This window comes from Electrona antarctica, assembly GCF_951216825.1.
Source record: "Electrona antarctica genome assembly, contig: scaffold_25, whole genome shotgun sequence".
NCBI classification, from domain to species: Eukaryota; Metazoa; Chordata; class Actinopteri; order Myctophiformes; family Myctophidae; genus Electrona; species Electrona antarctica.
The window spans coordinates 5899954-5910831 of NW_027637034.1; the positions used below are offsets into that span (position 1 = coordinate 5899954).

At 42.2% G+C, this 10878-nt stretch overlaps 1 long non-coding RNA gene across 1 annotated transcript; it reads right to left on the reverse strand.

Annotated features, from left to right (window-relative positions):
• Window positions 1-315: 315 nt before the first annotated feature.
• Window positions 316-10310, reverse strand: LOC306919308. The gene is made up of 5 exons (XR_013789508.1): window positions 10076-10310; window positions 9421-9542; window positions 7925-8086; window positions 4485-4640; window positions 316-1872 (listed from the first exon to the last, which is right to left on the reverse strand). It is a non-coding gene; the product is annotated as an uncharacterized lncRNA (long non-coding RNA).
• Window positions 10311-10878: the final 568 nt, after the last annotated feature.

Consider the following 10878-nt stretch of genomic DNA (forward strand, 5'->3'; position numbering starts at 1 on the left):
GCCCCAAAACACATTAGAAATAATGTTTTATGAGAACTAGTTATGAGAACCAAGCACATTGCTGTGTCCATAGATAGACTGAGACCACTTCAGCACACTAAGCATTCTAGAAATAAACGGCTAACTGTGAGATTGCTTTGTAAGCTTCATGTTTAATTAAACTAAAACATAAATACTGCTGGTTTATAATAAACCTTAAAAACATCATGTGAACTAAAAGAACAGACATGGGTATTTTGTAAAACGTTTTATTTCACCCATATACTTACAACACATGTCACTAGAAAAATATGTACAAATGTGATTATGTGCTAATTTCCTGCCTTTCACAGACAATGTGTCTAATTTAAAATGTCTAAAAAGTCCAATAAGAAAATCCATTAACAAGTTAAACTAAACATACAGCTGTATGTTCACAAAAATATACCAAAAGCTTTTCCACACACAACAATCATTTGGGTTTCTCTTCAGTGTGAGTTTTCTGGTGTTTTCTAAGGGTGGACTTGTCAGAGTGGTGGCCACACTGATCACATCCATAGGGTTTCTCTCCAGTGTGAATTATCTGGTGTGTTTTAAGGCTGTTCATTTGAGAGAAGCGTTGTCCACACTGATCACATCCATAGGGTTTCTCTCCAGTGTGAATTCTCATGTGGCTTTTAAGGATTTCCATTCGAGAGAAATGTTGTCCACACTCATCACATCCATAGGGTTTCTCTCCAGTGTGAATTTTCTGGTGTCTTTTGAGATGTGCCATTAGAGAGAAGTGTTGTCCACACTGATCACATCCATAGGGTTTCTCTCCAGTGTGAATTCTCATGTGGCTTTTAAGGATTTCCATTCGAGAGAAATGTTGTCCACACTCATCACATCCATAGGGTTTCTCTCCAGTGTGAATTTTCTGGTGTCTTTTGAGATGTGCCATTAGAGAGAAGTGTTGTCCACACTGATCACATCCATAGGGTTTCTCTCCAGTGTGAGTTTTCTGGTGTATTTTAAGGTGTACCATTTGAGAGAAGTGTTTCCCACACTGATCACATCCATAGGGTTTCTCTCCAGTGTGAATTGTCTGGTGTGTTTTAAGGCTGTTCATTTGAGAGAAGCATTGTCCACACTGATCACATCCATAGGGTTTCTCTCCAGTGTGAATTCTCTGGTGTGTTTTAAGGCTGTTCATTTGAGAGAAGCATTGTCCACACTGATCACATCCATAGGGTTTCTCACCAGTATGTATTCTCTGGTGTGTTTTAAGGTGGGTCAAACGAGTAAAGTGTTTCCCACACTGATCACACCCATAAGGTTTTTCTCCAGTGTGAATCATCTGGTGTGATTTAAGATTTCCCATTGTAGGGAATTGTTGTCCGCACTGATCACATCCATAGGGTTTCTCTCCAGTGTGAATTCTCTGGTGTGTTTTAAGGCTGTTCATTTGAGAGAAGCATTGTCCACACTGATCACATCCATAGGGTTTCTCACCAGTATGTATACTCTGGTGTGTTTTAAGGTGGGTCAAACGAGTAAAGTGTTTCCCACACTGATCACATCCATAAGGTTTTTCTCCAGTGTGAATCATCTGGTGTGTTTTAAGGTTTCCCATTGTAGAGAAGTGTTGTCCGCACTGATCACATCCATAGGGTTTCTCTCCAGTGTGAATTCTCTGGTGTGTTTTAAGGGTGTTAATTAGAGAGAAGCGTTGTCCACACTGATCACATCCATAGCGTTTCTCTCCAGTGTGAATTCTCTGGTGTCCTTTAAGGCTGGACACTGTAGGGAAGCTTTTACCACACTGATCACAACAGTGGCATATTTGCTTAGCCAAGTTTCTTCGTTCTTTCACCTCTGGTAGAACAGGGAAGCCAGACTGATGATGCAACACTGTATTGGAGACACAGACGAAGGGAATGTTGTTTAGAGGTAGTAGACACTACTTAATGGACTTAAAGTAGCAAATACGAATGCATTAACACAATAGATGATACCTTCTTTTTAGACAATTCTAATAATAAAACAAATAAACGTGACTAGATAAAAAAGCACCTTATTCTATATCCATATAGACACAGTGAGTGGACCTGGTGAGACGTAGGAGGGGCCCAGACAGGAGTCAACCCACAGAGCCTAGTCCCTCCACATGCCATAATTGTACCTCTCAGTCCCGGCAGAGTAGTTCCGGAGTGGATTCAACGGATTGTGTGGCCCTGGTCTTTCCCTAGTGGGTCTGATCGAGGGTAGCTACTGGGACATAAGTCGGGACCTTATCACCCCGGCTGGGTCATAAGGGGTATGATGTTTGTGAAACCCGAAACCCTGATGACCTTTCGATACATTACCGAGGATACGTCCCAGGTGCATCCAAGCGATATATTTTTCGTTCTGAGGTATTCTATTTATAGTGACTCATAGGAATAGACTATGTGACAACCAGGTTTAGTCTGGTGACCACCGGAGAGATGGGTGACAGCCAGAATGTAGACGGCACCTCAGGAGCAGTATGGGTTGGCACCCTAGCCTGCATCCTCCGTGAGGAGGAAGCCCAAAAACCTTCGGTGAGGCCTTTAGGAGGGCCATTCGAGCCGCAAGCGGATCCTGCAGTACCACCGTTGCCCAGGTGGAGCATGCAGAACCATTGCGGCTCAAGAAACCACCACTCCTGAATGTCTGGTGCTGGGAGTCTGGTGCAACGCACAGGTCCTGGCGGTACTCCTGGTGAGAGCATGAGTGGACCTGGTGAGACGTAGGAGGGGCCCGGACAGGAGTCAACCCACAGAGCCTAGTCCCTCCACATGCCAGAATTGTACCTCCCAGTCCCGGCAGAGTAGTTCCGGAGTTGATTCAACGGATTGTGTGGCCCTGGTCTTTCCCTAGTGGGTCTGATCGAGGGTAGCTACTGGGACATAAGTCGGGACTTGATCCTCCCGGCTGGGTCACCCGAGTGAGGGGTATGATGTTCACGAGACCCGAAACCCTGATGACCTTGGGATACATCACTGAGGATACGTCCCAGGTGCATCCAAGCAATGTATTTTCGTTCTTATAGAGTATAATGTTGCATTGAATAGTTACAAATAAGTAGCAAGTGTTCAACAGAAGGTTATGGCAAAATAAGACACAATAAGAACACAATTAAATAAAACAGAAAACAATAATTGGCACAAACACTCAAACCGGTTGTTGGAAGTTTCAACAAACATGTTCCAATAAGAGATGATTTTTGACAGGGTGTCACATATTTTATAGTGCGGATGTAGTGGTGACTCCAGTTCTTACAATGGCTGGGTTTCCAAAAGAAAGTTTGTGTCACACGTTGCTTGAACAGGAGTGTAGCGCTTGCACACATACACACATGCACACATGCACACTTGCACACATGCACACATTGCACACATGCACGGCATGGCAGCCAATCGGGCACCATGTCCTTTTTTGGGAAACACAACATTATAGACATAGAAAAACTAGAGCACAGCCTCATTGCGCACGTAAGGCCTCCTGCATGAATACGTTTAAGCAAACCCGTTTTTCCTAAAGCCTTTTTAGCCTACATACACCCGTCGACCTGTGGCAGTAGTAACACATTTCGCGGTGAATTAGTATGTTACAATACTAATTCACCATCGAGCAGCCTGCCCTGCACCGAATGTCACATGATAGAACAACATCTATCTATCTGCATAAAAGACGAATAGTCTATCAGCAACATTTGATTATCTAGCTTAAACTCAACTAAAAGCAAGAGTGAAGAGGTGAGTCTTAAGATGTGTCTTAAAGATGTCTATAGTCTGTCTGAGCTGTAGTGGTAGTTTATTCCAGGCCGTTGGCCCATAGAAGCAGAAGGCTGCCTCACCACATTTCTTAGTAGCCACCTTTTTAGGGAGTTCGAGTAGGCCAGCAGTGGAGGACCTGGGGGGTAGTGGGGGGGGGGGGGGGGGGGGAGGTTAGGGACATATCGAAGCAGACAATCATGGAGATAAGAAGGTGCAAGACCATTACGAGCTTCATCATTTCATTTTAAGATCAATCCTAAAAACCACAGGGAGCCAGGTGCAGTGAGGTTAAAACCGGAGTAATTTGATCTCTCCTCTTACTTTTGTTAACGTTTTAAGATTTTCGTTGTCGTCGGCTAAACAGGGGAGGAACATTTTCGATGACGTCCCACTGGGGGTGCATACTTAGTTTAGACTAGTCATTGGTTAGACATGGGTTAAGGTTAGGTTTAGGTGTGCTGCCCCGTGGGAGGTTAGGTTTAGGGTGAGGGTTTGAGATAGGTTGTAGTTGTAGGACTAATGACTGGTCTAAGCAATGATCAATAAACTTCGTCTTTTGGATCAAACTTCGTCCTGGGCGTCGGGCGTTACTAATAGAAAGGACAAAGAACTTTGTCCTGGGTGATGGGGGCGTTAAAAACTGCTCCCAGTGCGTTCACAAAAGCCTGAGTAGATGATAAACAATTATGTTGAAAGTGAAATATCCCTTAAAACAGCACATACCTATACGGTACAACTTTACAACAGGTTGCATCATTGCATCAAACGGTCCACGTCCCTCGCCCGTCTCTGGCTGTTCCTCTGAAAACGTTGAGTGTCTTTTGGAGGCCATCTCTCTAGATACTGTAGACCTCTCCCTGTGGTGCTCTGTGGAAATCACTGGTAACAGATTGTAGGCTACTTATCATTCAGTAAGGGTGTTATTATTCAAGACAATATAAGTAGTGGTCAAATGATTAAAACTTATAATCAGATTAATCACAGCTTCAAAATTATTAATCATGATTAATCACCATTCAAACCATTTCGTTATTTTTTCATGTATTTATTTATTATTTATTTATTTATTTGTAATACGTTGCTAGCTATTGTCAAAAGTTTTGCCACAGCCCATAGAACCACAGAGTAGTAGTAGGGGCTGGAAAAAAAATGCAAACAAAAACAAATGAAAAAAAATCCCTTTGGGATTAATAAAGTGAAATTTATTACAATATGTCCACACATTACATTATACAATACAAATTAATTCCATATTTATTTATTTTACATTTTTGGAAAACAAATAGCCAATTTAACTCTGAGGTGCCCACGTACAATGTTTAGGTGCCCACTAGGCATGTAACGATATTAATTAATTAATTCATCCCGACGATATACAGGTCCATCCCAACGAATTAGAATAATCTGAAAAAGTTCATTATTTGCCATAATGTAATACAAATAAATAAACCTTTATATATTTTAGATTCATTACACAACAACTGAAATAATTGAAGCCTTTTATTGTTTTAACCCTCTTGTGGCCGTGCCTAATTAACTAATTAATGTGCCTTCAGCCAGCATTATTCATATGTTTAATTTGTCATTTTAATGCCAATAGAAAAATCCGCGATATACACACTATATCTCATTTTGACGGGGCAAGACTATAGTATTGGGACAATCAGTCCTGATGGTGGCGGTAACGTCACCATTTTGCCGATTCTGACCAAAGAGAGCGAGTGAACGATGACCACTTCCGGTTTGGATCAAAATATCCGGTAGTAGCTTTGCTACTGTGTTACACTCTCAGATGTCCGGAATGCTAAGCTATCATCGTATTTTTCATAACTAAGTCAAATTAAGCTCTAATCAAGCCCAAAACATCGCATTTTACGCAGCGATGCATGCGCGATCACGCGCGTGTGTGATCGACCGTGCACGCGCGGATTTTCGGCCGGTTTTAAGAAGATTACATCGGCCGTTAGCCAAATTAGCTAAAAAATGCTACATTTTGCGACAATAAGCTCCCGATTATTGGGAATCAATCGATTACGTCCATTACGTCAGTGGCCATAAGGGATTTATTGATTTCATTACGTCAATTACGTCAAGGGCCATAAAGGGGTTTTAAGGATCACATTTTTATTACACAACAAAAATACAAAGAACCACCCTTTAAATAAAATAACCTTTTCCACTTTTTAACTAAAATGTTTCTGAAATTCCAGCCCAACAAAAATCACTACATAAACATTTTTTTCTTTCATTCTTTAACATGATAATGTTGACAGGAGTCAGCAGTAGGTTGCGTGCTCTGCTCGCGCACATGTAGGCCATCCATGGCCAGCATGTGTGCAAAGCGCAAGTTGGAAGCTCGACAGATCTGATTTCAAATCATTCATGTCCAAATAAGGCCTTAAGGTGGCCTTACACTAGCCGATAATCGGGCATTTTTGACGCTCGGGGGGTGCCCGACCGCTCAAAGCGCGATCGGGACGGCCCGATCAACATCAAGAATGTTTGATATTTGCTCTGCCCCGCTCCGATTATCCTGTAGTGTGTGGCGCTATCAGATTTCAGATTGAAAAAAAATCGGCTAGTGTAAGGCCACCTTTAAAAGCACTTTATAGGACCAAAAAGTTATTTTCCATATTATTGAGGGGCCTATGTCCAGCTTTGAGGGTAAGTGTAAGCACAAAGATTGTCCTAACACAAACATTGAATGCCATTGACAATGGTCAGTTTTGAGTGTTTGTGTTAACACAAACATTGAATGCCATTGACAATGAATGGTCAGTTTTGAGTGTTTGTGTTAACACAAACATTGAATGCCATTGACAATTGCAGGTTTTCATAGTAGTCTGCTACCTATACAGTCGCAACAGAGACAATAAATGCACCACTGAAGTCCTGTCATCACTGCTGCTAGATGACTCATTTGAACACTCATTTGTTTTACCATCATTTTGAAACCTTTTTAAGGCTGTCAAAATTATTGCGTTAACGGTGTTAATCAATTGTGTTAATTAATTGCCTTAAAAATATTTAACTTATTAAATGCATGCGCAGTCTTGACCCGCAGTGTTGTCCCTGTACGCTTTCAAAGAATGATTGTTCACAAATCCGTTTATTTTTTGTTGAACTGAACGTACTGTATTTCTGCTTGATGAACGTCATTGTGAACGCGTTCATTCTGGGCATGTGTGAACCACTCTCTGACAGTTCACTTCAAACAGTGTCCCAGATTTCCATAGAGCCTTCTAGGAGAAAACCAGCTAAAACACACCCTAAACATAGAGCCTTCTAGGAGAAAACCAGCTAAAACACACCCTAAACATAGAGCTTTCTAGGAGAAAACCAGCTAAAACAAAAACACTGAGGTAAACTTGATGTTGGTTGATTAAACACAACGTGCCAGGCTGCCACCGAAAACTAGCTTCCCGTAGCTTATTACTTTTGCGCTGTGTAACGTCGCTTCGGCCAACAAAACACAGCTCTCAAGTGAAGCTTGACTGGTGCTTGACTTGTGCTTCGTTGTACGATGTGTTGCATGCTGAAAATAGTTGATCTACAAGCTCACAACGCATCACATCCACAATATGTTGTATGTTTCTTCTCATGATTTGCATTCGGTTGCTGGTTCCTACAGACCTGTCCTTGTAGGTGTGCACAAGGCCTTTTCTCTACAAAGCTTTCACAAACCTGGGCTTCCATAACACCTTAACGGTGCCACAGGCTGATCACCTCCATGCCACGCCCCGTTGATGAAATAATTTGTTCAAAAGTAGCCCAGACCAAGTATTAACTGCATACATTAATATTCTTTTCAGATGGTCGACATTTTTCTTTTAAAAAAATCATTTTTTTGTGGTCTCGTAAAATATTCTAATTCATTGGATAGGATTTTTTGATTTTCATGAGCTGTACTCATCAATATTAACAGGATGAATGCCGACAAATTACGGCCGTCTTTCAGGCTAGACTGCCTATGTTTAAAGTTACCTTTGAACAGCGATTACACCGACCGCTGAGTTGCTTGTCATGAAAATCCACTTTAAAAAGGTGTAATCGCTTGGTAGTTTTGTAAAATATTCCAAAGTGACGATGTCTCCCCGCTCAGCATCAAGGTTTGGATTAGGGTAAGGTACAGTAAAACATTTAGGCCAAGTGAAAATACATACTACGGTTTGGGTGGTCTTCAAGTTCCTCCTGTTTAATAGAGATGTCTTCAGGTTCCTCCTGTTTAATAGAGATGTCTTCAGGTTCCTCCTGTTTAATAGAAATATCCTTGGCTGAGTCTGGAGAGTTCATTTTCACCTGCAGTCTGGACTCCATACACCGGTCTGAAATCAAGTGAATCAGGACTTTAATAAGAATCTTGAGATTATGGGATTCATGAATTACTAGGCCTACTAGAGCATGGTTTTCAACTATTCTCCAATGTTCGGAGGTCATTTCTGATTATCCAGTGATCGTGATTGGAACATTGGCGTTTTCTAGAGCAAGGATTGGCCTTATTTTAGCTTGGTAATAAACGCTAATACTTTAGTATCCAAGATGGATGCCAAAAGCGGACTGAAATCACCGGCACCCAAGTGTCATACCACTTTCGTCCAGCAGGCAGCACTCATTGTGTTAAAGTGGGTTTGAGGCAAAATGTGCAGCGTATGAACAAGACAGGAAAAAAATTTCAAATGTTATGCATTACCTGAATGGTCATTCTAAGACTGACACAATAATAGAGCATGATAAAGGTTTAGTTGGTACGGTTTCAATGCTTGGTTCATGAAGACATGGAGCTCTAAGTTCACTTGACAATCACATTAACATTACAGTGGACAGAGTAAATATCCTACTCGTTTACAATCTACATTTGCATTGCTTGCCGGGCTTGACATTAACCTTTTGAGGGACTTGTCCTGCGGACAAGTACATTTCCCATTCACTTGTCCGGGCACAAAAGTCACTTGTCCGGAGCACGAGCACACACAAATACATTTTAAATTAACTAACTGTAAGTTGGTTTTGGTGAATACATGCTAGCTGAGACAGAGCAGATCAGAGGCAGGAACGTAGGGACGCGCAGCTAGCCACTCTCGGTGCGGGAGGCAGTACAATGGGAAGTCAAGAAAGGAAGGAAGAGAGAATTTCAGAGCAGCCAAAACGGTCAAACAAAGATTAAACGGATTCTGCGCCAAATGAAATTTCTCACGTTGCCGTTGTCTCCTATAGCCGATTTAGGCTTCTTTTGAAACATCTCCACCACCAAAAGGCCGCAGCACGGCCTGCACGGAGGGTATGTACTGCCTACCATAGTGCGTGGAATAAATGCATAGGGACCCTACGTAAAGTGACATCCAAATGTCAAATTCATGTCCTTATTGACATCCTATTGTACCGCCTCCATCACCGTGGCTGGCTACCTGCGACAGAGCGCCGGAACTGGCTATCTGCGCGTTCCTGCCTCTGTCGCAGGTAGCCAGCCACGGTGATGGAGGCGGTACAATAGGATGTCAATAAGGAAGTCAAGGAAGGAAGGAAGAGAGCTGCCAAAACGGTCGTACAAACATTAAAAATACTTAACGGCTTCTGAGCCGTTCGCGGGGGGGGTCAGAGGGTTCGTTGTCTCCTATAGCGTTCATATGCTTCTTTTGGAATATGTCAGTGTCACACCCACAGCGCAGAGATCCGTCGGAGAAGGGTAACTCAGATTGCATCCCATGTCGCTTGAAGCCGATGATACCGGACCCTACGGGGTAGGGGTCCAAAGGAGCTCAACCCGGGGGGTCCGGAGACGGGCTAGCATGAGAGTGTGAGAGGAGTAAAAAAAAAAACTATTTAAAGAATTAGTTAAATAAACTAAGTCCCTCACATTTCTATAAAAATTGCATCCTGCACATAATTCTACATTCATTAATACTCTGAACTCTAACTAGGGACAGAGTCTGGGAGATAGGTGAGGTTATTGCTAGTCTATAATGATCATTTAAACAATGTGAAAGAAAATCTTATAACAGAAGGAAAAAGGTTATATTCGTGGACAATCAAAATATGTAGGATACTGTATCATAACTACAACACATTGCTGTAACGTTGTGGTTACATTAGTAATAATAATAGTGGCATCAACAAGATGCAACCAAACAATGTAGGCGTATAGACTGTATTATTGTTGCTGCTGCTGCTGCTGCTACACTGGTTGTTTATTATGATCACATTTATAACAAACAAGCAGAGAGACATTCGACTCGCGTTCCATGTTAAAAGATGAGTCAATAAGTTAAAAGATAAATGTAGTAAAAACACAACGTGGTGAATCCATCTCTTTTTACCTGTAGCTGTGTTTATTTCAGTAGTTTAGCTGCTGACAAACAAACGTGCTCCTGCTGCTTAACGACCACACTGTTTTCAAACCACCTTTTAGTGTTCTGTGCATATTAAAGTGTCAACAGTCAGACGCCATAATGTTGTTTTAACAAACTTCTTATTGTTGTTCTGTCTGTGGATTTTAGCAGGAGCTGCCGAAACTAATACCGAGCCGCCGGAAAACTCACATATCGTTGTGCACTGTGCACATGCGCACTAGCGCTGCTGGAGCGTACGGTGCACTAAATATAAACGGTCACTAGAGGGAGCCATGGTACAGTGTAATACAGTGGGGAGCAGCTATGGAACAGCTATAGCCTATATCCAGTCATTTTATAGTAACCTGTATAGAGCGTCGCAGTCCCGCCTCCTACCCGGGACCAAGGATAGTCTAAGAAGGATGAGACGCGAAGACCGTACGGGCGACGCCATGTTGCTTTGGAAGGAAATAAACATGCGCAATGGGCTATATGCAGCCAACACTTCCGCGTTCAGCTTCCTTGGTCTCAACTGCGCATGTTTCTTTCCTTCCAAAGCAACATGGCGTCGCCCGTACGGTCTTCGCGTCTCATCCTTCTTAGACTATCCTTGCCCGGGACCAGGAAATGAAATCCAATGCATTATTCTCATAGACATTTCGTAAAGTATTTATTTAAAGACGGTTACGCCGCGGACAAAGCCAACTCGAGTCGTGACAACTCATGACAACACAAACAATATTTTGGACCAAACAAATAATTAGAAAGAAGAAAAACAACAAAAAAAGTGT